The sequence below is a fragment of the Camelus bactrianus genome, chromosome 9 (genome assembly GCF_048773025.1).
Source record: "Camelus bactrianus isolate YW-2024 breed Bactrian camel chromosome 9, ASM4877302v1, whole genome shotgun sequence".
Lineage (NCBI taxonomy): Eukaryota > Metazoa > Chordata > Mammalia > Artiodactyla > Camelidae > Camelus > Camelus bactrianus.
Window position 1 is genome coordinate 26407559 of NC_133547.1, and position 24861 is coordinate 26432419.

Here is a 24861-nt window from a genome sequence, read left to right on the forward strand (position 1 = left end):
GCAAATGAATTCCACAGTGACCTCTTCAGTGTCAGGTAACTACCAATGCTTATGTAAGCCATGGAGAAATCCTTAGTAAATCCAGCCTCACAACTTTGAAATATATTACTGATTTGGTTTTATTTTGGTTAACATCATATCTCTATCAGTTAGCATTAATTTTTCTAAATTGCAATTCTCTTTTTTTTTTTTTGGTTGGGGGATGTAATTAGGTTTATTTGTTTATTGATTTATTTCATGGAGGCACTGGGGATTGAACCCAGGACCTCGTGCTTGCTAAGCACACACTCTACCACTGAGCTATGCCCTCCTCCCTAAATTCTAACTTCTTAATTTTTATGCTACTTCTAGAGGGTAGAGCCATGTATTAACCATTTCTGTAGATCTCATGTGTAACTGACACACAGAAGTGCCAGTCACTACTAGGTAAACACTGGTTGAGCCAATGAAAATACATATGCTTTGGTTACATTTATGCAACTGTATTTACCAGACAGATGACTGACTGATTCAAGAGCTTTCAGGGCTGATCTGTATCAAGAGGACTTAAAATACATTTTCTTTCTGTTCGCCGACCCCTCATATTCGTGTGGGATGCAGCCACTGCAAAGCTTTTCCACAAGCATTAACTTAGTCCATCCTTGGAACAATGTTGTGAGGTAGGACTCAGGTCCCAGACCGAAGAGGCACATAGTTCCAAAGACCAAGTACCATTTGAGAAGACAGTGGACACAGTTTGAGAAAATGGGCCTACATCCGGCATTCGTTCAGGAGTCAACTTTTTAAGAAAAAGCATAGAAATTTAGAGACTTTGATTATTATTTTTAAAATTTTAAGAGACTTTTTTCTAATAGTAAGTAGAAATGAAAACAACACTGTGGCTATTTGTTCTGTGTCGCTAATGTCATAGATTAGAGTTGAAACCCTCCCTCCACTCGTACAAACAATGGTCCTTCCACTGCTGTCTGAGTGCTCAGTTCTAAGGCTGGGGCACCTTATCTGCTGTCTCCAGCGGTGCCGGTTCTTCCCAGTGGTGGCCAGACACTACAGCTCCTCGTGCGACGTGGCTTCCAGGGTCCTCGCTGCACAGGGAGTGGGTAACAGCTCAGGCTCTGGCGTCTGGATTTGTTATGTGACCTCAGTCACCCGGTGCCAGAAGTCAGTGGCTGTGAGGATGAACAGTGACAACTCATGTGACACACTTAGCATAGTACTCAATAAATTGTTTTCTTAAGTTATATTTTATCACTAATATTAATCCTGGTCACCCTGTGAATATACTGTATAGTTTGTCAATGTGCCTCTTAAAATTCAGCCCCAAACTCAGACAAAATATTTCAGATGTAAGCCATATGTTTAGTAATTAATGAATTCGATTACTGTTCCCCTAAGGCTTGGCAGAAGAGAACATCTTCAATACAATAAACAAACCTCATGCATAAATGCCATGATTAGATTCAGACATGTAAATAGAGATATGATTTTCTTACTTTGAGCAAGTTATTCCCAGGATTCATCTCCTAAGGTGTTAGAAGACTATGCGGCTTGACTGATACTTATAAAGCCACAAAAATTCTCACACCAAATGTAAGCAAAAGACTTGCTCATGCCAACCAAAGCCCTCCCCTCACTTCAGCAGTGGGTGCTCCCCAGCAACAAAATTGGGTGCTGGGGCACAGAAGGGGGAAGACTGGGAGATGAGAGTCTGTAACCTCATTATCAGTCACGGGTGTATTATAGCCACAGCAGCCTACTGTTTTAATATTGTGGCACACTAGGCTGTTTTTCAAATATGTTGTCTTCAGCCTGGAATTACCTATTGGAAAAATTCATAGGTCCTGCTATTCTTATGCTGCTGTGTTGTGGAATAAAAGCTTTTTCTTTACTCAGGTAGGAGCCAAAACAAACAAACTCAATAGCTCCCCTGTTTCCTACTCCCTTTCTTCCATTAACTCTAGAAAGGGAAATAGATGCATTCTTGTACCTTCATAGAGCCTTGTGTACATACATGGATGAACGAAAGGAGCGATTACAGAGCTAGATAACTGGATGGATGTAGAAAGATAGAGGGGTAGATGGAACGAAGAATGGTAGGATAGATGGATGGATAGATAGATAATAGATGGATAGATAGATAATAGATGGATAGATAGACATATAGAGGATGGATGGATGGGTAGATGATGGATGGATGGATGGGTGGATAGATGGATAGACAGATAGAAAGATAGGTAGGTAGATGACAGATATGACAGAAGGAGAGGTGGAAGATGCTATCACAGACAACATCTCGGGCTGGGTATCAGGACACCTGAGTTCCAGTCTTGACTCTGCCTTTAACTTGCTTGTGATTTCACTTAGTCTCTTAACCTCCCTTGACTGTTGCAGTAAAACAGGGGCACTGCCAACCAGCATGTTGGGCAACATTGGTGGGTCCGGAATCCTTAAAAGGTAGCTCTGTGAATCCATTATCACTGCCCTGTTTGCCACCATTTCTCCCTGTGGATAGTTGGCCAGGACTCCCAGTGGAAGGCGTGCTGCTACTGACCACACCTCCCACCCCTACGCTCAGAGAAATGAGAGACAGTCTGGGCTATCTCAGACCGAGTGATGTCTAGGTTCCTTCCAGCAATTCTGATTTACCACATATAAACGTCGCCTCCTAACATCTGCCATTCATAATATATTTCCTATGAATATAATTTTTGTGTGAACACTAATTTTTCTAAAGTTTGAGAAGTAGGCCTACTTTTGCAGCTACCTGGTTTTCTTTGGCCCAGCCCGAATGAGGCTGCTCTAATCTTAGGCAAAATGATGACATATGAAAACTACCTACAGCTTCAGCCGTCCCTTTCTGTGCTGTCTGCCCACAGCGACGAGGGGTCCTGTGGGGGCCTGATAACTTCCTGCTCTTTTAACTTTTAACTCCCTATGAAATCAGAGGAAGCCTGACAGCATGAAACCCTATGTCGTGGTGGTGGGAGGGGCTTAGGAACTCTGCTTCGCCACCACTCTTCCAGCAGGAACAGCATTTCCCACAATCCCTTTCCCTACAGTCCTGCTCAGAGGCAGACTCTCTTCCAAGAAGAGATACTCGTGCGGAAATTGAAAGGCCGAAGAAAAGAGGCCATAACTCTAAGGATGCTGCTACAATTTGAAGCATGAGTAGATGTGAGGTTCTAAAGAATTACCTCAATTGGTGCTACAGACTGAGACAGAAGCCAGGGGCTGTCCAGAGGCTGTCAGAATTTGCACTCTACTGAACCACCGGCTTCAGTGCAGCAGCCTGGGATCACCGCTTGTGGCTCCCCAGTCTTGGTTCCCTGACTCTTCCGGTGGTTGGTTTTGCCTCTAGTTCTCTACATTGAAACCCCTCATACTTGAAATACACAGAGTGGCTTCTGTTTTCCTGACAGCACCTGGGCTGTGTTGGCATCACCTGATTTGACTATTCACGGGAAAGTGACCCCTCTTTGTGACTTATCTGTTGAGTTGGCATTCAGTGTATTCTCGGACACTTAAAGCCTTACGGAAATCGCCAGCTTCAGAAACAGCACATTTCATCACAGAATTGTCCAAATTGCTAGAAAGCGTCTCATAGTGTAGAGCAGAATGAGGGGAGGTAATTATTAGGCTTTTATTTATTTATTTTAATGACGGTACTGAGGATTGAACCCAGGACCTCTCGCGTGCTAAGCATGCACTCTGCCTCTGAGCCATACCCTCCCCCCAAACGCGTTTTTTAATGAGAAAATCCTGGCTTTGCATCCTGCGTTTGCTGTTTTCAAGTGCTGGGCAAGTTGCTTAACTTCTCAACCTCAGTTTTCTTTTCTGTAAAGTGAGGGCAATCATTGGACCTACTTTTCAGGGTTGTTGCAAGGATTAACGAGATCAAGTTTATAAACTACCTTTTCTTTACACTAACCACAAACCACTTTCACTGTTTGCGCCTCACTCTGTCCTCTGGAGTTCCGCAGGTAGGCCCAGCTGGCCCACAGAGCTCCTCTGCGAGCACGAGAGGAAGGCGCCCCCTCGGGTGTCTCACTGTGGCATCAGGGTGCGTGGTGGGCAGAGCAGGAGCTGGCTTTCAGTGTCCACTGCCCCTCAGCTGAGCAGCCTTGAGCACAGCCTGGACTACCACCCACTGGGTCACCGCATGCAGGTGGAATCTGACCGCTCGTGAAAACCCCTCGTGCATTTTAAGACTTCTCCCGGTTCCTCAACTTGCCTTTCTCTCCTCTGGAAACCAGACATTGCCGATTGGATGAGCTCCGCCCCATAGTGAAACACTAGCGCACCCTTTGTTAACGAGTGATTCAGCCAAAGGAAGGCTAAGCTGGAAGACTGCGCCAACTATACGTCACGCACATGGGGGCATCCCCATAACGGTGCCTCTGCACTGCCAGATGTTACTGCAGACGTGTGCCTTCTAGTTAAAGATCGTTGGATGTTGGTGAGAGTGTGGGCTCCCTGCTGAGATGAGGCAGGTGGAGGGGTATGAACTCGTCCCTTGGCTGCCCAGCTACACCCGAGGGCCTCTCTGGCTTCATCCCCCAGGACAACTCACCAGGGGAGGTGGGTCCAAGGTCAGCACCCACTTCTCTCCAGGCAGCGACCGCTCTTAACCTCTGTGTGGCCCAAGCAAGAGAACAAACAGAGGCCCGTCAGTCAGATGATGACACATCTAGAATGTACAAATAAAGCTGAAAACTGTTAAACAAAACACGTCCTACCTTCTTACCTTGACAAATAATACTTATAATGAGAGTGAGAAAATGTGTGTAAAACTGTTTTTTACATGCCTGACAGCAAAGTATCAGAAATGATGGATTATAACTGTGCTTGTCTGGGTGTCAACTGGGTGACGCTTCGATGAGCAACACATACGTAATACACCAACTATTACATATTTATTACAAAAAATTAATTTGTCTTATCACTAATTATATTGGTATAAGTAAGACTTTTATATGTATTCTATTGACAGTAATGACAAGTTAGCCAACATTTCTTAAGTCATTGTAGTTTGTTTTTCCTTCAGTTGGAGAAACTTCACTCTGCTAAGGCAGGAGTAACTGGAGTTGCCAATAAATTATTAAACCAAACCTTAAATTAGCAAATGAACTTTACATACAAATTTTACATATGTTAAAAAAACTGTAGTGAAGTCCCCATGTGACAAAGTTGCATTATTGCTGAAAATATAAACTTTAAAAAAATCAAATATGTTGCTTTCACTTTTAAAATGAATATGTTAACAGAATAGCCTTTAGGGGACTATCTAGATACACAGTGTTTCTTAGATTTTTATTTCGAATTTTCCAATGTTGAGTTTTTATCAAAGAAACAAAAATTACCAGGGCATTTAACTCGTTCAAATCTCTTTTCAATTAAGACTATGTTCTGATCTATAATGGCCAGAAACATGGTCTTCATTAAAATCAGAAATAATGAGGGGAGGGTACAGCTCAGTGGTAGAGTGTGTGCTTAGCACGTGTGAGGTCTTGGGTTCAGTCCCCCGTGCTGCCATTAAAAAAAAAAACCGAATAATAAATAAATAAACAGGCCTAATGGCCTCCCCCCATTTTAATGTTAAGTTTTGAAAAAGTTTTTTAAAAAGAAATAATTGGGAATTATTTATACCTGTTTGATAGGTAAACATTTTCATTTCCTTGCTATAATGTTGTTATATTTTATTGGAATATTTTCAACAAATTTCTTGCAGTTTATTTTGATTTAGAAAAACCACTGGCTTTGACATTTAAAAAAATATTTTTTAGCCCTTTTGCAAGTGAAATAGCCAAACTTAGATATTTTTGAAATTTAAATTTTGGTAGTATTACTAATAATAAGCAACAGTTAACATTATATAACTATGGATAGCATGAATTCAAAGTTAATTTTCCACCAAAATCATGATTTGTATTTTATTTTGAGATTCTCTTGTTGTTTTAGTTATCTCTTGTGGTGCATCTTGTGTCTTACCTAAATTTAATCTAATCGCTTTAACAGATACAGACAGCATTCCTATCACACATGCCCAAGAATGATTTTTAAGGTCATTGCTTTGTTTCATCAAACTATTTCATCTTTGGGAAGATTCAGGAAATATAGTATGTAATCTTTGAATTTTTGAATCTTTGTCAAAAGAGTTGACATCATATCTCCTAATAAAAACTCAAACGTGTGCTCTATGTGACTAACACACAAGTATTTCTGGTTTTTGGACAATGTTCTGTATGGTAGAACTTTCTGTTTGTCAACTGCATTGTCACCATTGTGTCGTAAACATTACCTTCAGTGAACTTTTACATTATTTAAATGAAACTGAATTTTAATGTTAAGTTTTGAAAAATTTAATTACATCTTTTTAAACATTTTGAGAAAAGTAAAGCTATTTGCAGTTGCAGCATTCAGAGGCCACCCAGTGACCACTGCCAGGGCAGGTACCACGCTTCCGAGGGCTACGTATAGACTAACATTCAGTGTTAGGGATGGTGAGACTCGTAGCAAAATGCTCCTTTCCTCCCCCGCGCCACTGTAGCAAACGCTGTACCGACTCCAAGTAGCCGTGGAACAAGTTGGACACAAAGAGAAGCAAGAAGGTGGATGCTTGTGCTGCTGGGAAGTGGTGCTGCATGATGCAAGTCTACGGCATTCCACTACGTGAGAGGAAGGGTCTGACGAGTCAGTCTGTTTTTTCTTGACCTCAGTGCTTCTGCCAGTCTGTCCTCCCCACGCTCCGGGGCACTGTCTCCCTCCTGCGAGGGTGGTGGCACCACCCACAACACTCATGGCTTCAGATGCTGTGTAAGGCACAAAGGGCGGGAGATACACAGTGGCATGTTCCTGGGTTTCGAACTGTGTTAGTCACAAGAGTGGGTCACCTGGTGTCAAGGCTGATCATTAGTCCCAGGTGACAGAGGTGCCTGTGTGTTCTTTAATTCGTATATTTTTACGTGTTTTTGTGATCTGTGGAGCCCCAAAGAGCAGTAGTGCCAGGAAGCTCCATTCTCTCTGCGGAGTCTGACTGAGTCTAGAATGTGGAGCCGATCTCCACCTTAACCCAGGTCATGTCCGCTGAGACTTTTCTACCTGAAGGGACAAAATTTGGTCTCTTCACCTCCTCCTCTTCTGTTCCAAGTCTTCCAGACACACCTTTTTTGTTTGGAGGGACTTTGAAGCTATTGATGAAGATTTACTGCTTTTGCATGGCATTACATTCCCCTTTCTAATTTCCTAGAAGGGTTAGAAAGTTTTGACCAAAAAAAAATTTGCTTCTCCATTAAGGGAGGTTTTGGTGTAACTTAGTCTGTACCCTGGATGCCCCACCTGTATCAGAGAACCGAACAGACATACCTCCTTTAGGACAAACTCTCCTTTCTGCTCCCCAGAGTCCAAGAATTAAGGAACTCTTCAGCAAACAGGAACTCTTGTTTCTCAGTTTTTTGGTTGTTGTTTTTTTTTTTTTTTAAGAATTTACTGTTATGACATTCTGTTCTGTGTGCCACGAATCCAGTGACCTTGATGAAATTCTCAATACTGTGTTACAGTTTAAAAAGATCAAACATACTTCAGAGTTGGGGGAGGGTGTAGCTCAGTGGTAGAGCACATGCTTAGCATGCACGAGATCCTGGGTTGAATTCCCAGTACCTCCATTAAAACAATTTAAAAACAAGTAAATAAACCTGATGACCTATCCCCTGCCAAAAAAAAAAAAAAAAGCATGCTTAAGAATAACTGAGATAATGTGAGGAAAGTGCTCACGACAGTGCTTGGGGTGACGATGTGAGTGGTCATGCCAGCTTCCCTCGGGGGAGCGACAGTGAGACCCACAATCCTTTTGTAACCTAATCTGCGAAGTGCCATCCCGTCTCTTCTGCCATATTCTTTTGCTTAGAAGCAGGTCAATTTAAATCCAGCCCACGTGTTAGGGGCGGCGACTTCCAAGGGCATGAACACCAAGAAGCAGAAGTCATTGAGTTCCACCCAAGAGGAGGCAACTGTAGCATTTTCTTAACTGGAAAAGGGAAGATGCAATTCAGAGGATGAATGAAAGCCACAAACCAGCTCCTCGGTGCCTCACATTACGCCGTCCTTCTGCCAGGCTTCCTCTCGCTGTAGCCCCGCTCCTTCCTTCCGTGGCTGATTCTCCTGTTCCTACTGGTGTGGCCTCATGTTGGTGAGATGAGCTTATCAAGGTGTTTTAAGATGCGAGTTTCATGGCTTTGGTTTCTCATAGTTCAAGCTCACTGGATTGTCTGCTTTAATAAACATTTCTCATCATGGGTGTGTCAGACTATGAGCTGTCCTTCAAAATCCATCTTTTCCATATTTCTGGGCACATGGCCACCCAGCCAGCAATGACATTTTCCAGCCTCCCTGGCAACTAGAAGAGACCATGAGCCTAACGTTTAGGATAATGTGTTGTGAGAGAAAGAGATGTATGCAGCTTCTGTGTCCTCTCCAACTAAGGAGGGCTCCGCGTGCTGGATTTTGGCTCATCACCCTCCCGACCAGCTGGAAACGGTGACAACTGAAACAGCCTTGGGAGCCATATGTTGGGGGTGGCAGGTCCCCCTCCCCACCAGGCTTCATGGAGCAGAGCTACCCCTCCACCCAGAGCAGCCAGACTGTTCCGTGAGAGACAAACAAACTTCTATCTCATCTACGTCACTATTTTAGGGGCCCCTTTATTTCTAACAGCTTTGTCATTCTATTACATTTAATAAAAATTAGACTAGGAAGCCAAGACAGAACTGTTTTACTCGCAGTTTAAGACGCTATGTACATACGTACGCATGACTGAACCACTGCGCTGCAGGCGCAGACTGGCACAGCATCGCTAACCAACTACACTCCAGCTTTAAAAACCCTCTACTTCAGTCCATATGGGAAGTTGGGGGGGCAGGGATACGTGGGCGTTCTGCTCAATTTTGCTGTGAACCTAAAACTGCTCTGAAAAATAAAGCTTATCAATTTAAAACAAAACATTGTTTTAGTAAATAACAGAAGATATTTTATTTAGTCATTCGTTTGTATCATTCATAAATACGTGAGAACCTACTAGTGCCAGATACACTGGGGATATGACGGTGAGACCACAGTCACATTCCTTACCCTCGTGGAACTGTTAGTTTAGAGAAAGCAAAGGTAAATAAGCACTACACACGCACAATACTTACAGCTGTCATCGGCGCTAAGGCGGGCAGAGAGGCCCCAGCCTAGGAACCTTTAATCGAGATCACGGACATTTTTAAAGAAAATAAAAAATGCTCAAAAGAAATACTTTCATATTATAATACATTTTTGTTTCTTGAAAGCGATCCCCTAGGCAGTAAAAAGCAAAAGCGTTTCTGTGACCTTAGCCTCGGTTTCCCCATCTGTAAAGTTCAAAGATCTTTCACACAGTATTTAGCTTTTCCCCCTCCTCCTTCTCTAGCTCCACACCAGATCTTCACATGCATAGTGGGACCTGATTTTTTCAACAGCTATTATAGTGCTGGATTTTAACAAAGAGACCCTCGTCCCTGAGTATAATCTGACTATATATGGAAAGGGCCATGTGTGTCCATGTCTCAGTGTGATGACATGAGATCAAAGGAAAAATCAGGCTAAGACCCAGGAGACATGAGTTCAAGGTCAAATTGACATTTCACATTTTTGTGTTGATCTGTAAAAAAAAAACAGGCTCTCTACCCTTCTGACACTGCGCTAACACACTGATGCCTCAAGGAGAGCTGCGACGTGCTGTGGAGGTTCGGTCCCAAACAGCAGATCTGGGGTAAGGCCCCGGAAGACTTGGACCAGTTGCAGTTTCTGTTTGTTGTGACACGAGCTGTCCTTTGGGCTTCTTTAATTCTTTCCTTGTAGAGATAACATGGGGCACAGGCTGGAAAGCTAAAACAGACAGCTTGAACTCTGTGCCTCTCAGAAGTCAAAGAGGTAGTCTGTAGCCAATAAGCACATGACAGCACGTTCAGCATACTTGGTTCAAACCCTGCCTCTGGCACTTACTAGCTGTTTGACTTTGGGCAAGTTGCTTAACCTCTCTGTTCTTCTATCACCTCATCTGTAAAATGAGGGTAATAAGAGCATTGACTTCATAGGTTGTTGGGAGGATTTAATGGATTTATAATCCATGTAGGTTCTCAGAACCAGGATCTGGCATGGAGCAAGTGTTTATTGTCAGCTAGGAGTCCCACCTGGATAAGATTTTCCATTTACAGTAGTGAGAACAGTTTAAGTTGGGTTAGACCATCAGCAAAGAGGGGCACACAGAAGCAAACAAGCGCAGAAGAGCTCTCTGAACAAGTAGACGCCTCATTCTCAGGGAAAACCCAAAGCTCTGTCTGGGTTTGTCTCTTTCTGGTTAGAAAAATGAAAGGAAAGTGTCATTCCTTGTCGCCTGCTCTCTCTCTTGGTTACATCTGGACCCCTAAATCTAAAGTGCTACCATGGAGTAATTAAGTTTCCCCACGAAGCCTCCACTCCACTTGAAGATACATCCTTCCTAGTCTGTTGTCTTCCCAGCATCGTTGGAAAGAATTTAAAATCTCATCAAAAGCACCAGACTTCCCCAGCAAGTCACACATCCCCGAAGCCAAGTTCAGTCACACCTCTCAGGGAAAAGGAGCCCACTCTCCAGAAAGGGTGGGGCGGCGGCTCCTCAGCACCGCGTGAATCACTATCACAGCTGCCGCTTCCGTAAGAAAATCAAAACCAGCCTTTCGGTTTGTAAACATAAGCTCTATCCACAGACCCGCCGTAGGATAGAGTGGTCCTAAGTATTCTGAATTTGCAACACCCAGAAAAACCTCCGGAGTGTTACTTACAGTATTTGCTTCATACGGAGGAGCACTGACGTTTCAGCGGCTCAGGGAACAAGTGCACAGATAGGAAAGCAAGCAAGCAAATTATTTAATGATTACCTTAAAAAAAAGATGTCACTCTGCAGATCCACTGAAGGCCTGTGTCACGGTGTGACACTGCTTCATTATCACTTCAATGGCCATGAATCCGGGGGGTGGGAGCACAAACTCTCACTCTTTATGTCCTCCAGAAGCACTTCATATGAAAATAGTGACTTTAGTCCTTGGAGCCCCGCCCCAATATTTTAGAAAATCATGTTCTTGCCTTAAAGCGGTGCTTTTTTGTATCTCAAACATTTGACGTGCTGTTTTCAGCAGTAAAACTGAATGAGCATTTCTTTGGTTTTCTCCATTCCTGGTGAACTGTTACCATTAATGTATTCTTCCCAGATTCCACCTTTTAAAAAAATTTACAATGGGATAAAATAAAAACACATCAATGGAAAGACTGTCTTCACTTGGCTATGTCGAGTGAATTTTAGATTTCCCTTTGCACGATGCAGCCACTGCTATGGAACTCTGAGGGCAGATTAATGCTTCCCTGGTACTTCAGCGTATCAGAACATGGATTTGCCAACAACAGCTGCAGCAAATTCCCCTGGCTGAGAAGAATTACAAGTATTATCACCTAGATCATTAAACTGGGTCCATAGATTACAGAAGGCCTTCAATCAATTCATGTTAGACAACTTGAAGCCAGCTGGACCCCCTCAGTGAGACCTTGACTTAATTGGCCAATAAGTGGCTGGAAAAGGTGCATGCTATTTGACAAAATTACCGAGTGAGCAAGTGATTACAGTTTGGAGAAGCACCGAGTGTAGGCTGCAGGTCAGCTCTTTGGGGGAGCTGTGGCTGAGTTAATGTCCACTATTAAGTGCTGCTGTGAAAAACGGTGGTTTGCTTGGAGCTCAGATGGAACAGAGAATCCAGGTCAGGCTTCAGCTGATGGAGTGGGCGAGAGGCAGACATCCATCATCTCTTTGGCCTTGTTTCTGCCTTGGTTAATAGTCCACACTAACCACCCCGGCCGTTGCCTGATTTTCGGTCTCCCTTTCATTTATTGGTGTAACTAAAGTATTGCCCAAGCCAACGAATCCATCTGCAAGGGAAAAGTACTTTTTCCTCAGTAATGTCCCAAGAGTCTTTTCCATGGAAAGGGTAGGGAATCAAGGAGGTGAGGAACACCCCACCTGTTCATGCACACCAGCGACGGTTCTCTCCCGCTCCCCTGGCGAGGAGAGTGAGGCAGTGCTGCTGGCTCGGCAGGGGTCTACGTGTTACCAGCACGCTTTCAGAAAATGGGCAAATCAAAACTGAAATACGTTCCAGACTGTTGGCAGAAATTATTAAATGAAAACAACTCTTTTTTCATGTTGAAACAAAGATTTCTTAACATATTGTTTCCATGGCATTTCTTTTCCCCCCACCACTAAATGTTTCAGCCAGTTTGCAAAAAAAAAAAAAAAAAAAATCTTTTGACAGATTTAGTTCAAGATTTCAGGTTAACAGACCTGCAACAACACACTGTCACTTGAATTATTGGTGTTGGACAGTAACACGGGCGCATTCAGGGGGAGGCCCCACGATGGAGGTTCCAGCACTCAATGCACTTACTTACCCTTCCCCAGAAATTCACGTGTTTCATGGATTTTTACTAAACAAAGTCGTTTTACAAAATAACACTCATTGCTGGGGTTTTTAGTGAGTAGAAAGATGGAAAAGAATTCGAACCAAGGCCGCAGCCTGAACCGCAGCCTAAGCAACGAGACACACCTTAAACGTGCCTGGTATGCGTGAGGGAAGCGACCCCACCAGCTTGCGAGAGCCAGGTGCAGCACTAGTGCCCTCCAGCGTGACTGGTTCGCTTTGGGACGTGTGAGCAATGACCCTGAACTTCACTTCACCCACCTGCGTGTTCTCTGGGCAGACAGAGGGCTCCCGTGGAGGAAATCTGTAGCCGGCTCTTGAGGGACCACGGTCCTCCCTGGAGGCACAGGCCTTCTTCCCGAGCGGGACATGCAAACCCACCGTGGAGCCTTCGCACTGCTGTCCCCTCTGCCTGCAATGCTCTTTCTCCAGCCTTCAGGCCCACACTCTTAGGTCGCACCCGCAAAGAGGCCTTCCCAGCCAGTCTACGTAAAAGGCCGCCTGCCATCCTCCCCTGCTCCTTGCCCTGCTTAACCTCTACCGACGCGACCTTAGAGATGTGTGTGCTTGATTTACACCGCCACTGGACTTCGATTACAAAGATCGGGGTGTGGATTCTCTGGCTCACGTCTACATCCCCAGTGCCTCGCATGTCCTGCATGTTCAATAAACATGAGTGAATGAGTATCCTGTCCAAGGGCCACTAACAACGGACGCCACAGAGACAAGCCACCGCACGCTCACCAGGGCCTCTCCCAAGTAAGATGTGCCTGTCAGAGAAGCGGGGTTGCTCAAGAACAGGCCAGGATGGCGGCACTGCTGTGCCGTTCACCTCCCTTCTCAGGGTCCACAGGACCCCCCGGGGCCCCACCACGGTCCAGGTTATTTCTCCGTGAAGCCTTTCCCTGCCGCTCCTGCCTTCCATGGCTCCAGGCTTGCCCCACCCCTCGCCTCTCCTCCTTTGGCCACCATCTTTCCTTCGGCTTCCATCACATTCTCTTCAGTTTCCTTAACAGCTTCCTGTTTACACATCATCTTCTCAATTAGTTTGTAACCTCACTGAAGGCAAGAAGTGGGCCCCAGATGACTTTTCTCAATTCTCATTGTTTTGATCCCTTAAAAGTTACATAATCGGTATGTATAAAATTGGAAATGTTTTCAAACAGAAGCTATTCCTTCATATACCAAAACAGCTAACAGTTGCCGAGAGCCCAGCTCAGCCAGGAAATGCATTTTCCACTTATGGAATGGAGCCATCATTCACTTCTCCCGACCAGCATGAAGTCACTTCTGTTGTTCCCTACATCTTACAAATGGAAAACATGGGACCTAGAGGAATAAGGTGCTCGGACGAGGTGCCAGAAACACTGGGGTGCCCCTGGATCCAAACTAGGTCTTTCTGTCCCAGAGCCTGGGCCCTTAAGGGCCTTGCTCTGTAGCATCTGTAACTTGTAGTCTTTTGACTTCTCTGGGAACCTTTCTTTACTTAGGCCCCAAATCTTCCATGGACAGATTGAAAGTCAAACATACTTGGCAAGCATGTTTTAAACTATTTGTCTTTTTTGTATCACAGCCATGAACCAGGTCCGACTAATGAGAACGCAAGGCATTTTCAACGCAGCCGCCTGTAAATCAACATCTCCTTACGACACCTCAGTCTGCGTTGATTTTCCGAATAGGCGGCTTCCACCTCCACACCACCAACCTCCTGCTTCTGAATTATCTGTTTAGAGTGATCTTGAGGGAAAACAAGGCAGGGGCTGGGGGTCATCTTCACAAGCCTTTTGATGACCATTGTTGTTCTAGCAGCTGTTTCAAATGGAAGTCACTTTCTGGGTGGGAGAGCGAAGTGGGGGTTATAATTTCCTCCTCCGTCTTTTATTCCTAGAGCAGCTCAGTGAAGGGTTAAATCCGGGACACTGGACTGGTGCACACATTTTTCTCTTACCCTGAGATCTTTCGGGTGAAAGGGCGGCACTGAATTAAGCATTTAGTATGTTCAAAATCTGTGACCCGGAGCTGGTGCCTGAAAGCATCACCGATAATAGGGCTGGAAGCGCATTATACTTTCCTGGCACTTACCTCATCTTGCCTCAGACAATCTTCTCCAGGAGCCATAATTACCCCACTAGGAAAACTGTCCCGTTGTCCGCTAGTCTGTACTGGCAGGAAGTTTTTCTTGCTTTCTCCAGCTGTATCCTTTCTCAGCAGGGCCCATTATTTCTCATTTAATTAGTAGCACTTGATATAAATAGCCCTTCTCTTCATTTACATTGTTTTTATTTACATAATTATGCAGTACAATGTTCCCATTCCCTACAGGCACTGGTTTTGTAGGCTGAGAAACAGGATTGCAAGCCACAGGCTTCAGTATATTTTTCAAGCATCACTTCACCCTTTTCAAATGAATAAGGCAAGTACCTTTGTGCTGATGGTGGACTTTCAGGAACGTGAAAAATTATGCTGTTTCCTCTAGAATGGATTCAGATACTAACTTGCTGGCCGGCTGAACTACCCAGTGATATCACTGTTGATGTATCCAATGGGATACCTGCTCTGGCCTGGGCACCGGGCAAGTGCTGAGGATATCACGGCAGGCAAGCCAGATGCAGGCCTGGCCCTCATGGGGCTTACAGTCTAGACTCTAGAGAAGAGAAGTTTGGAGACAGTGCAGCAGTGAGAGGAGACAGAGCATCTAGACACTTATATGCATAAGAATCTAAGCGGATTTTGTTAAAATATTCTGATTCAGTAGGGGTGGATGCAGCCTGAGAGTCTGCATTTGTAACATACTGCCAGGTGGTGCTGGCCCGAGGACCACACTTTGAGTAGCCAAGGGTCTAAAGAATGGAGATTTAGGCTCACCTCTACTGCCGAGTGAACTTTCGGCAGTTGGATGGGTTCCTTCAAGAAGTGAAGCCTTGTCATTTGGCAGATGGGACTCTCGTATCCTCTCCACCAAGTTAAGGCAAATACGTATAACAGCGTGTGACAGATTTTCACGTGCTTTACAGACCTGCAATAGTATGAGGAAATGGCGCTCTTGTACTCAGCACAGTTTTGAACATATGGTGAAATTAACCAGAATCTGATGTGACATTGTTTTGGACAATAGTTACTTCCATGTCTCGTAAACTGGGCTTTTGAAGCAAATATCTTTAATTTTAAGATCAAGGGAGTTGTGTGTCCAGGTTATAAGGTACAGTGCCTCAGGCAAAGCAAGGCCTCTATTCAGTAAAGCACCAGGACACTTTGACTTCAGTGCAATGTGTCCATAGCACCAGGTGCCACCATAAAATGGTCCTTGGATGGGACTTGAATTTTTTGATATTCTTACTAAAAAGGAATAGTACATCTAATTGACTGGGAAATACTGATATTGGGGGTAATTTAAAGCAAATTTTCAAGCTTTGGGTTCTCTGTTGAAAAGTATGGTTAAAGGCAAGGGTTTTAGTTTGCAACTTGTTAGCTGTGTAACCTCAGGCAAGTTACTTAACCTCTCTGAACCTAAGTTTCGTCAATTGAACAATGGACATAACAGTACCTAGTTAAGTCTGCTATGAGGATTAAAATACACGAATGCACTCAAGGCTCCGGGTACCTAGCAAACTAGTATCACTGCCTACTTCTTACCCGTGTTTGCAACAGCCAGATGCGGCCTTGCTCTAAGCCACCTGAGGTTTCATGCATATTCTGGTTCTTTCTTTGAGGGGAGATTTGTGCTGGGCCCACGCCACCTTCCTCAGTGGTCTCCCGTTTAGACTGCCTGCTGAACTCTGGGAGAACCAGGGCTCTTCTGAACGCCAGCCTTGAAGACTCTGGTCTGGCTACTAGTGAAGATTATGCATCCAAAATCATGCTCTCCATGTGGAATGGTATGAAGATGGAGAGGAAGACAAAGAGAGCCACTGCCTCGACTGAGCGTTACTACATATTGGGCACTGGGCTAAACACTTTGTAAACACTGCCTGTGCCATTAGCGCCTCGTTCCAGGTAAGGGAACTGAGGTTCCATGATGTTAAATAACTTGTCCAAAAACCACAGCCAGTATGTGAATGCACTCATCTAACTCCAAGGTCTGAGATTTTAAAACCATTTTTATACCTTGGCTCACGTGGTGCTTGCTCGATTTGAGGGCAATGTATCTGCATGCTGCCCTTGGCCCCACTCGGGGGGTCCAGCTCTGTGCCCAAAGCCTCCTAAGGGGACACCAAGGTCAAAACAGCTGGGGAGAAACTGCCGCTTCGGTGCCCGCTGGACAGCACGGAGATGGGCCAGCTGACCACTGGCTCATCGTTGCGGGTCCCCGGGACTCACTCTGGGATCTGCACACTGGAGGACTGTCAGGGAATGCTCTCTGGAGCAGCATCTCTGAGGAGGGATGACGGATGCAGGACAAAGGCCTCAGCCAATCTCCCAGGACCCCCTGATACTGGGATGACCTGAATTATCCCACCTAGAGGCAAGGGGGGACCAGACTTTTAAACTCTCCTGCTGACCTGTCATGGGATGCAGGATGCCTGGGGGTGGGGACCAGGACCTGACCTTAATGACCTGAGGAGGGTAACTGAGCTGAGAGCCACCAGCCATCAAGACCTGGGGGATTAAAGTGTCAGGCTAAAGGGGGAGGGGGGGTCTGGGTGGCACACTGCGCATGGGGCCACCACAGCAGTCCTTTGCTTCCTGCCCCCTCCTCCTCCCTGGGCATTCTCTCCCGTGCCTAGAGGCTAAAGCTAGGGACTGGGAAAAGGCGGGTAACCGCATCGCCTGTGATGTTGCAGACTGCATGCACTCCTCCTCCTGCCTGGTAAGCTGTGGGATGGCGATGGGAGCCGAGGAAGAGGAGCGAAGTGGTACTCGGACTCTGCCAGCTTGGCTGCAGCAGCACAGAAGCACCACACCTTGGGCATTTTATCAGCATCCCTGAGATTTTCAGTTAAAAATTTTTTTTCCTCTATGGAAGAGATAAAAAAATTAAAAAGGAGCCAGAAAATAGTCTAAAAGCACATTACCAGGAAATTGCTTCTACTGTGTTTATGACTGTTCTTAATGTTTTATGAATATGCTAAAAAAATGCTCGGGCATATTTCCTTGGGCACTCTAGTTAATTACTTATTCCGAGTGCTTCTACTCCATTCCTTGCAAAATGTGTTGTGCATTAATTCTGATTATGTACAAAAACCCACCTGCAAGGAAAAACTCTGAATCAGTAATGCTGGTAAAATGAGCAGCTCTCCTGGGGCTCCACTGAGAAAGAGGATACTGGACAGAATTAGAATCCTGCAGCTAAGGCTATTCATAATGTCATTAACATAAAGGCAATTAAGTGAGTTTTTAACCTACAACCCTTTATTGTTATTAATGAACATTAGAAAAACACAGGAGATAAAATTGGTAATTATCTCTGCACCAAGCTATGCAATAATGTGTTTAAATATAAAAACAAAACAAATGATTATTGTTAGTATTTTCAGTAGCAGAAGCCCCAGGAGCAGCTCCGCCGTGTTTAATCACACGGCCCACACCAAGAGGGTTAATTAAGAGCAGGCTTTACCTTCCATGTGCCTGGTTATTCAGTTTAATACGGAACCGACAAATGCAAGTGGAAATTCGCAAAATACTCTGAGCAGCCGTTCCTGTCTGCGGGTAGCCGCCTTTACAGAAGCGCTGACTTACTCCTTCTCCTTCAGGACGATGGGCCACAGCTCCATGACCAAGTTGTCCCGTTTTGAAAAAAATGACCACACGGTGCTTTCAAAGCCCATTCCGAATACAGCTGGGTAAATCCAGGCTCATTGCTGAAGCTTACTGTCCAGAAAAAATAATTTAAGCATTTGAAAAAGATGTGTAGATTTAGAAAGTAAAGGTAAATGAGATTTTCAGCACTATGCTATATTCAGAGAGCCCCCAGTTTAATTTCGTTCTTTCTTTATGCGAGCTGTACCAGCCTATAAACAAGCCATCCTAGGCAGGGCCTGTTGTGAGGCCAAGGCAGGTGACGCATGGTGAAATGCCCTGCATCTAACAACAGGTTCCCATTAATTAATTCAGGGCGTGTATCTTACAATTTACAATCTAGTCTCACATTCCCTTAAAATTTGCTCCAAACTGGTTTTGTTTCCAAAGTCCATTTTGAAGATGGTCCATGCCTCTAATTTGCCTTTGCAGTGGATTTCAGGGCAAACAACACTGCACAAGTGTGACCCTTGGAAGCAGATTTTGAACAACTGCCATGTGGCAAAGCTAGCTTTTTTGTGCTCATCTGATTTTTCTCATGTAACCAATTCTACAAGAAAGATCCTTTTTGCATTAAAAAAAAGCGCATTTTATAAAATTAAATAACCATAGCAACAACCACTCATATTTCTATATCACTTTACTGTTTACAAAACACTTCTGATAACTTTGGGAGATACTGACATCAAAATTATGACAGTCACATTTACTTTCACAGACCTCGGTCTTACGCATTTTATTGCATACAGAGAGCTTTCCTACTACAGGCAAACCCCTTAGGGGTACAAGGAACTTAGCCACGCACCAGGATCAGCATGCAGAGATGGGAAACAAGGGGGAGCAAGCTTCTTCTCTTAAACACAGATTATGCCACCCAAAGATGATGGGGCTCAGATTTTTAAGGCCAAGAATAAATCCCACAAGGTCAGCCACCGGATAGCGATGGCGGCTGAATCTAAGAACAGCATTGAAGAGGTGCAAGAAAAGCCCCTTGATTGCCTCCCAAGCTGCGTTTTGGAAAGAAGGAGACACCTGTGCTGATGTGGGGACGCGAGGCACAGTAGCAGGCACCCTGTGATCTGCCCTCCCCTCCACCCTGCTTGGTACCCTATTCTCGCTGCACGGGGAGCCAGGCTGTGACCCGACCCCAGGAGCACACACAGCTGACCAGTCCCTTCGACGCAGGCCCACTGGCGGGTCAGATAAGCCCACGGCCGGCCTCTACCTTTTAAGTACCAGATAATTATTCTCAGAAAAAAAGGTTCTTTGTCTCTCATCTCGTTTGGCCACTGCCCCAAGCTGGGATCAGGTCACAGCACATGACACATGTGCTCCCCTCCATCCAGGCCAGTCACACTTGTAAGGCTCAGACAGTGGGCAGAGGCCTCACCAGAACGGGCCTCCACTGTATTTTCAGACTTAGAGCAAGTAATGACTTTCCCCTATAGGCTGAGAAACGTTTCCTCTTGCACACCGAACTAGGAACTACAGGGTAGGGGTGGGAGGGGAGAGGAATTCATTAAAATCATTTGCATTTTCAAGTTCCATTATTCCTGATCCCTCCCAACGTGCTGCCCGGCTGGTGCCTCCGCCATGTGGCAGACGCGAGCTCAAGGTCAACCTCCGGCTGCTAGCCAAACAATTGGGAGGCAGGGCACACTAAACTTCCCCCTTCTTGTCGCCCTCCCTGGCTATTAGCCACCCCTCGGGCACCCTCAGGGGCCGCAAATTTTCTCCTGGCGCCTCCTCTGACTTGTGAGGATTCTAGAGGCTGCGAGGTGAATGATGAGCGAGCACGGGGCCATATGCAGCGCCTTTGATGAGCTGACATCAGACAGCTGAGAGAGGAGCACGGTGGCCGGGCGGCTGCTGTATTGTGGACCCTTTGATTTGACTCATTCTGGCTGCCCTGCGTGGCTGCTGCCAGTGGGCCGGCCAGAGAGAAGGTGGCCAAGCAGCAGAACAACGCGGCAGCCTTTCACAGCTGGAAAATCACTTTTTAAAGACCTCCAGGAGGCACCAGTTGGTCCTGGCAGCTGACATTTGATCTGGGGAGTGTGGAGCAGCTGAGGCCAAAGTTGGCCTCCCTGACCCACTCCAACTGCAGGCCGGCTGTGGATCTGCCTGTTCATACACCTTCCTGCCCAAACCCAGGGAAAAAGCCTGGCAGGGATCTCTCTGCTAACTCTTCTGAATGCAAAGGGACAGTCGCCTGGGCACCTCCAGGCCCCACCAGGCTCTCAGGGGGCAGACAATAAATAAGACAGGTTCCTGCAGGGAAGAATGGAGTCCATTTCACATTTTGGATACTCAGGGAAATAGGAAATTTCATCACAAATGGTTCCATCTGAACAATTTGAGTGGGTCATTCACCTACGTCCAGGTGAGTGACACACAATCTCTTAAATGTGACAGTCACTTTTTAAAAAACACTTACTGAATACAGTTTGTCTGGAGTTTGGGCCGTTTGGTCTAAGTTTAAATGACTACAGAGTGGGGAGTGCTGTACTCAGTGACCGTACGGTTTTTCATCTAAACTATGACCATTTGGAGGGTGAAAAGGGGGCTCTTAATAATGAACTCCCCAAATTAGCATAACCTGGCACTGTTCTAGGTAAACTGCAATTTCCGAACTTCCCTGTTATTTCACATCATCCTCACGAGATCCTTCTGACAAAAGAGTGCAGAAGCCAAGGGTGTCAAATCTTCTTTCTAAAATATCGTCAGGGTATTAGTCAGATCTCACTCTTCAAAGGGAGGAGCGTGGTCTCTGTGGCGCGACTGTTCGCGCATTCCGCTGTTAGCTGGAAGGCTGGTGGTTCAGTCCCACCCAGGGACGTTGTATCTGGGGGGGCGTAGCTCAGTGGTAGTGTGTGCTTAGCGTGCACGAGGTCCTGGGTTCAATCCCCAGTGGCTCCATTAAAAATACAATAAGTGAGTTAAAAGGGAGGGACATTGTAAGTTTTGAGCCACCATGAAGCAGAGTAAAGCTCACACTTCCAGGTTTCGGAAAGAGCACTGGACTAGGAGGCAGGACGCGCCTGGGCTAGGAGGCAGGACACGTGCTTTCAGCCCGGCTCAGCCACCACGAGGACTGTAAGTCCTAATGCTGCTTGTTGTCCTTGCTGTAACTATTTGTGCTAAGAGTTACTCTTTTGTGACCCCAAGGATTTTTTTTTTGAAGTATAGTTGACTTACAGTGTTGAGTTGGTTTCAGGGGTACGGCAAAGTGAGTCAGTATACGTATATATTCCTTTTCGTATTCTTTTCCCTTAGAGGTTGTTACAAGATACTGAATATGGTTCCATGTGCCGCACAGTAGGTCCTTGTTCTTTATCTGTGTTACATATAGTAGTGTGTATATGTTAATCCCAAACTCCTAATTTACCCTCCTCCCCCCGCTTCCCCCTTGTAGCCATTGTTTGTTTCTGATGCCTCTGTTTCTGGTTTGTAACAAGTTCATTTGTGTCATCTTTTTAGATTCCACATAGAAGTGACATCGTACACTTGTCTTTGTCTGACTTACTTCACTTAACATGACCATCTCTAGGTCCTTCAGGTTAGGTGCTGACAGTTACTATTTATTGAGCACTTACTGTGTACCAGGCTCCGTGTTAATTAAGAACCTGGGCAGAGTAATAGCAGAGAAGGACTTCGCTATACGCGGGCACTAAGCTAAGAAACTTACAAGCACAACAATCTACGACGCATAATTGTCCCTATTTCACCAAGGAGGAACCTGAGGCTCTGAAGAGTGAGGCGGGTCTGACACAAAGCTCGTGCTGTTAACCACTACACTACATGAGGAGCTTGCCAAGAGCTGCCAGAGAGCCACCTCCTCTTCCTGCTCCCCGGTGACACTCTCGGTGTTAGCTCTTACTTGTTTACATATGCATAATATAAAATTTTATTCTGTGGCTTCACGGGCCCCCCAAATGTAGGGGGCATGGCCAGTGGTCAGTAGCACGAGAAGTGGTAGGGCAGAACAGCTGAGAACGAGGACGACAGAGATGCCGTGCAAACGGGAGACCTCAAAGCAAGGCTTCAAGGACCAAAGAAGCCACAAGTGCAGAGGATTCCCCAGCCCGCGGCGGACCTCAGTGGACAGCCGGTGAGGGACGTGCCGTGGGCGCTTGAAACCCCCCTCAGCCTCCCGGTGCGGCCTCTGCGTGAGCATCTCCAAGGCAGGCTGCTCGCTGCTCACCAAGGCGCGCACCTCCTTCCACAGCCGCGGGGCCATTATGAAATAGCTTCTGATGCTGAGCCCAAATTGGAAACCCCCTGTAATTGCCTCTTCCTTAAGTCCCTGCGAGCAGGGCTCTGCTCTACACACTTTCTTCTTTTGTTAAAAAAAAAATTGTCTTTTTTTAATTTGAATTTGAATTTACTCATTTTATTATTTTTAATCAATTTTTTTTGCTAGGGGGGAGGTAATTAGGTTTATTTAATTAATCTAAACAAAATTCAGAATCTCCTTTATTCTCATGACATAGAATGTCCTCTATGGCAATGCTTGTCAAACTTCAGAATGCATAAAAATTAATTAATTTATTTTTTAAGTGGAGGTTGGGGACTGAACCCAGGACCATGCCTGTTAAGCATCCACTCTACCTCTGCGCTGTGTCCTCCTCCCCTCTACACACTGTCACGCACAGAAGCTCCTCTGTTTACCAACAAGCTGCGACTCTCCCCCTGTCCTTAAGTCCACTGGGTTTCAGGTCCACAGTGACTGGGGCAGGCTAAGAACTCGGTCCCGGGGTGCATTTTCACAAATACAGGTATAAGCTGCTGCTTCAGAGCTTTCCAACCAGACCTACTCTTATTTGGGGGGTGGGGTGGGGAGCGGATAATTGGGCTTATTTATTTAACTGTTAACGGAGGCACCGGGGATTGATCCCAGGACCTCGTGCGTGCTGAGCACGCGCTCTGCCACCCAGCTTCACCTCCCCCTAACAAACCTGCTCTCCCCTCTGATGCTATAGTTGGGGCTTCCTTCTTCACGTATCTACACTTCGGCACCGTCTACACTGATCATATCTGTCGAGCGTCAGAAGCCTCCTTTCCTGTTGATCCCCCTCAACGGCACAGACACCCCTCAGCAGAAGTGCAGAAGCTGGGCTTAACTAGTCCAGCATCTGTGTTCCAGGCCTCACACAATTTGTTTTGACGCTACAGAGCTTTGAATGACCTCCAACCTAGAAACCCTCTATGGCCTGTGACAGGCCTTCAGTGTGTTCACCAAACTAAGGCTCCAAGTTCTCAGAGTAAATCTTTAGCTCCCACGTGACAGTCTGGGGAACTCACCTTCTTTCCCTTTTGAAAACTGGAATTATATTTGCTCACCTTCTTAGCAGTCTCTTTAAAAATACTCAACATTAGATAATACTCTCCTTCCTCTTCTCTTATCAAATCTTCAATGAACATCTGAATGTAAAGCTATTCTTGTTCTTCCAAAACAATGAAAAAGGAGCAGAGCAGAATCAGATGCAGCCTGAAATAAACCACAGGTAATGACTTAAAATTAATAAGACTCACTATGGTAACATATTACTGACTCTGCAAGATCTCCATTATAGGAGAGCTACGCACACGCACATCCAAGATTAACTCTGGACTCAAGCAGAACTGGGTTCTGCATATGATCCATTTGTTCCTATGACTTCCTGAGGTGCCAAAAAGTATGAATTATTATCTTCATTTTATGGATGAGAAAAATCAGACCAAGGCCCTCTTGCCCCACAATTCCCTAGTTTGTGAGTCAATGTTCACATGTGGCTGTTCACCCAGTGCTTTGACAAACACTGGATGTGTTTAAGTAAACTTAAGCCAAATGACCAATGGACATAGAATTTGGACTTTAACAGATTCATCCAAGCATTATTTTCACGAGTGTGCAGGCAGAACCTGTGCTTAGTATTTTAAACTCAGTTGGAAAGCAGATTCAAGGATGATCTGTCGGTCTTAATCACGTTCTGGGAGAAAACGGGCAACGTCTGCTGTACTTTTGATGAAGTGTATCCCACGTGCAACTCCGGAGTGCTGTACTAGGCCTCCTTCGGCTGGAGAGGGGCTGTGCTGCATCGGCGATCTTAGTCCGGCATTTGAACACCTATGTCTACATAGATGTTTCTTCATTTTGGTCCTTTGAATTTTGGTTTAAATTCCCACCATATAACCACCACGTAGGTGTCTGGGAGATGTCTCTTGCGTAGAAACAGCGATGAAATCCCTCTTCGCCAGCCTCTGTCAGATGTGTGTATGTGCTGGGGGAGAGGGCGTGTGTTTGTGTGTGTGCACAGACAAGCATCTACACCGATACACTTGAGAGAGAGCTTTTGAGCATCTACCATGTGCCAGACCCAGAGCTAATTGCTGTCAATTCAAATTAATATAAAATAACTTAAAACTCACAATGCAGTAAAAGAAGTGAATAAATAAATACTAAGGGGGAGGGTGTAGTGGTAGACCATATGCCTAGCGTGCACAAGGTCCTGGGTTCAATTCCCAGGGCCTCCATTAAATAAATAAACCTAATTACCTCCCCCTCCAAAAATTTTTTTAATAAGTAAATAAATACATAGATACATACATACTATAAAAAAAAAAC

The 24861-nt window shown here is 45.4% G+C and overlaps 1 non-coding gene across 1 annotated transcript; it reads right to left on the reverse strand.

The window, feature by feature from the left end:
• Positions 1-238: 238 nt before the first annotated feature.
• Positions 239-311, reverse strand: TRNAA-AGC (transfer RNA alanine (anticodon AGC)). The gene has a single exon. It is a non-coding gene; the product is annotated as a tRNA-Ala (tRNA).
• Positions 312-24861: the final 24550 nt, after the last annotated feature.